This window comes from Palaemon carinicauda, chromosome 1 (genome assembly GCF_036898095.1).
Source record: "Palaemon carinicauda isolate YSFRI2023 chromosome 1, ASM3689809v2, whole genome shotgun sequence".
In the NCBI taxonomy this organism is placed as follows: Eukaryota; Metazoa; Arthropoda; class Malacostraca; order Decapoda; family Palaemonidae; genus Palaemon; species Palaemon carinicauda.
Genome location: NC_090725.1, coordinates 184200508 through 184205507, shown reverse-complemented (window position 1 = coordinate 184205507; position 5000 = coordinate 184200508).

The window sequence follows — 5000 nt, the reverse complement described above, 5'->3', positions numbered from 1 at the left end:
TTTTGAGTAATACAGATAGGCACTAGTACTGAAATGCCGGTAAGATTCAAACAGTTTTCCTGAATTTCATTCAATTTCTTAAAGATAAATATCATACTGAGTATGGTTGCGTTGGTAAATAGTGAATATCACAACTAGACAATATCACTAGGATTAACATTATCATCATTAATCTGGTATCCATCAGTTTACCACTACAATATTCAATGACATGCTTTCGCATCTGTGCTCGAAGTGCACACATAAGACACAAAAACACACACACACGGACACGCATATATATATATATACATATATATATATATATATATATATATATATATATATATATATATATATATATATATATATATATATACACATACACGCACACACAACCACACACACATACACACACATATATATAGATAGATATTATATATATATATATATATATATATATATATATATATATATATATGTGTGTGTGTGTGTGTGTGTGTGTAAACGTTTCCCTTCAGCAGAGATCTAAACTAGTTCTCATCATGTCTTTTGGGATGAGGATGTCGAGCAATAACTTTTCGCCACACATGCAGTGACAGCAGACAATTAAATAAATACCAAACAAGTTATTCATTGCACAAGATAAAAAGAAAAGACCGTTAACCGCTTCATTTTTATTGGGAATTAAAACTAACATATGTTGCAAATAAGTATGGCTATATAAGTGATTACCAAATTAATGCCCACTCGATATTGATTAGTTATTTGTAGTTTGATATCTAAAGGAATATACATGTATATATATATATATATATATATATATATATATATATACATATATACACACATATATATACATATATATATATATATATATATATATAAATATATATATATATATGTATATACATATATTCATATACATATATACACACACACACACACATATATATATATATATATATATATATATATATATATATATACACACACATACATATATATATACATATATAGGCCTACATATATATATATATATATATATATATATATATATATATATATATATATATATATATATGTATATGTACATATATATATATATACATATATATACATACATAGGCCTATATATATGTATATATATATATATATACATACATACATACATATATATAGATATATATCTATGTATCTATCTATCTATCTATCTATCTATATATATATATATATATACATATCTATATATTTATATATATATACATATATATAGATATATATATATATATATATATATATATATATATATATATATATACATATATATATATATATATATATATTAACTTTGGTTATGCCTATTAATTTTGAAAATTGGATGAAAATTTATTTATTAAAATTAAAAATATTGAATAAAAATCTTAGTAATTTGATAGACCTTTACGAGAAAATTTTGGGAAAATTCATTAAATACATTCGTTAAGTTAATGAAAGTTTTTTTTTTAAATGATCATTATTTTTGAGAAAATATCCTTCAATTGAAATAAATTTGATAAAATCCCCCCCTCTCTTTCTCTCTCTCTCTCTCTCTCTCTCTCTCTCTCTGGCATTGAATCTAAAAACACTGCGGTAAACGTCTCATTTCTCACTCCCTTTGTGAACAGCGACAACAAAGTGATGGCATGAAGCTCGCATCTCAATCACATAACAAGCGCCTCCGAGTTGCCATAAACCGCACATGTCGTCCACGAAATTGCAAGAAACGCGGGTGACACCATCACTTGCCATACAGCATGTGACAACTTCGGTGTCATTAATTCCCTTGTGTTGGCATTTCTTTGTCTTGTGACCTGGCACTGGCACTGATCTCCTGTCATCAGCCCTCGATCCCAAGCACTCGAATGTGATAAACAAATTTGGAAGAAAGTGATAACATCAGATCAAAGAATCTAAGAAGCATTCTGGAGGAAGTTAAGTTTTAAATAAAAATGAAACTAATTTATAAAAATATTAAGTCAGGGTTTGGGCACAAAAATGTGACTTATTAAAAGAAGCGATTTTCTCAGCCACAAGAATGAAACGTGAATTCCCAAGATTGAGACGAACAAATTCAATAGATTCGATGAGCTAAAACCCAGGATTATTAGCCTACAAATAAATTGGGAAATGTACGAGCATCTGAGAAAAATAAATGAATCGAACAAACTAAAAAGGAAGTGGCTTGACATATATCGTCATATAATAAGACATGAAGAATATGAACACGTATATATCACAATATATATCGTTGTGCATACAAATCCAGTATAGATAATATTAGGTATATCAAACTGTCGATTTTTTATATAAATCATATAAAATATCAAGATTAATGTACAATATAATACCCTTAAGAAACCGTGTTTAGTGCGATTGATATATTGATAATTTTAACAACACCTCCAACCAGTCTGTGTCTCCCTTCAATTCTACTTAGTCAGAATACCAACCATAATCATAATTAATGAGTCAATTACTAAATCTCTCTCTCTCTCTCTCTCTCTCTCTCTCTCTCTCCCTTGTCTTTATGCTCACTCTATTTCTCCAACTCAGGTTTTATGAGCACAGCCTCTATTTAGTTTCATTGACAAGATCATCATTTTCAGAGACAGCAATTACTTAGTCAATCACATGCACTAGAGGAAAATAACCGTGCGTAAATCTGACCTTATAACACAACTTTAAAACCGCAAAAATCACTGATGTAGAGAATCTCAGCCTGTTCTCACAAACAACTACCAAGACATTAAGCGCTCGTAGTCTAATTGTCTCTTTGAAATGTATTCAAGAGTCATAAACGCATCTAACTCAAATGACAAGTAATTGTTACTTTTCTTTTAGGTTCTCAGTCTGCGATGCAAGCAAATTAAATCCAAAAGTTTTGTTATTTCTAATTCTTATATCAACGGATTTAAGACTCGGGTTCAAGGGAATGAGTCCTTAATATATTGTAATACTTACATTTCATGTCAGAGTATTAGAGTGGAGTCACAGATATCGTAATTTATACATCTCATACTCGGGGGTGTCTGCCACGTGTTCAAATCTAACTGGGTAGTAACAAGCGAGTATCTACTCATTTATTTAGATGCTTAACCAGATTTCCGTCAAAAACCTTTGGGGTTCACAAGATGTTTCGAAGGGTCACTTCAGAAAGTGTAGAGTCTGATAAAAATGGCCATCACAACATCAATTGAAAATGTCCGTTTATATTTGATTACTTTTGAACATCAACATTATATTTGTACAAAACAAATACTCTCACGCGGCCAATATCTATCTCTGTTGGTTCTATTTCATATATTTTAGCAAAATAGCTTCTTACTATTCTTAAGCCATTGGTTAATACCACCTCTGAAGCTAAAACCTAATATAAGGATCAATGTAGATTTACTAAATAAATGAAATAATTTACAAAAGATAAAGAATTTGGGCTTGTGACTTTCAATATAATGCTTGTTGATGTTTTGTTAGAATTTTTATTTGATACGTCTCACAGCAACCTGATAGCAATATCATTCTCCCAGGACGCCTTCACATGATGGATCTAGATATATGTGAAAGAATGTAAATTTAAATTCAACTCGAAATATAAAACCCATATTTTTAGCATGGCTATGGAAAATCCTCTAAGTAATTTGCATAAGGAAATTCTTAAAAGCAATATGATACTATGCAATGTGATCGGGTTTAGCTATGTATTTGACCACGGATTGCGAAGGTAAATGTTTTGGATTTTATAATACTTAGAGATAATAATGAGTTTAAAAACACTAATATTTACAATTTTTTTCTGGTCACAGCAGCAAGATCAAGTAATCGGTGCCCTAATTCAAGTTTTTAAGAGCATTACATATAAATGTAACCCTGAATTCATTGATAATGGAATAGAGGTAATTAAGAATACAAGAAAGAAATAAGAATACCCAGGAGAACCAAAATTATCTTTATGATAGCAACAACAGAGAAATATGTAATGCAAAATACCAGCTCGTGCTGCACTTAAGTAATAATTTTAAAGATATTACCCATCAATTGAAACACTTCCGAGATAGAGCAAATAAGTCCACATGGAGAACTCAATATTTCATCACCTGATGCGTTAATCAAATACCTTGTAAGTTCTGTGGCAATATTTACATTTGTCCATCTAGAAAATGATTGGAAAAGATAAAAGAGCAACATGAACAATATATGAGATTTACAAAATATAACAGTGCTTGTTTCATGTTTTGGGTGAAAATGATGTTATCATTTGGTGTTATCCAAAAAACCTGGTTTATGTTGATAATACGCTGAAAAGGCAGGTAAGTCAATCTAGTTCTATAAAATAACGCCTTAGTAAGATTATGGATATCAGTTTGGGGATGTATCAACTGTGAAAAGTAAAGATTTTAATAGTACTTAAGGAGAAGGCCATGCATTCTCGCTTACTGAGGAGCTTAGTTTAACTTGGTTTAACTTATTTTTTTTTTCATAATGAAAAATATATTCATTCATTCATTTGGATTTTTTTTTTTAAATTCTAAAACGACATTGATCTCATTCTATTTCTGTTTTATTTTTATTTTACCTTTATAATGAAAAAGTAAAATTCCTTTTTAATCAATCATACAGGATGTGTAATGTGTAATTTCATCTGATTTGTCTCATCTGTTAATTGTAACCTTCTCTAACAATATAGTTGATCTAATTATTATTATTTTCTTCTTTGATGATGTCTCCAAATGTTTGTAACAACTAGCTACTGTAGAAGTAGTTCCTTTGTGTGATGTGTTATTTTTTCCTTTTTCTATTTGTTTGTAAGTTCGGTTATACTGTTATCCTGTTATCTATAATGAGAATTTCCAACAATATATGTCCACATGAAGATGTCTTAAAGCAACTCGAAAAACCTTGCCGGGAATTATACCCCGTTTCACTTTTTCAAGTGGTTCTTTGTATCTTAACATCACATGTTCCTGTAATTTCAAGCAAAT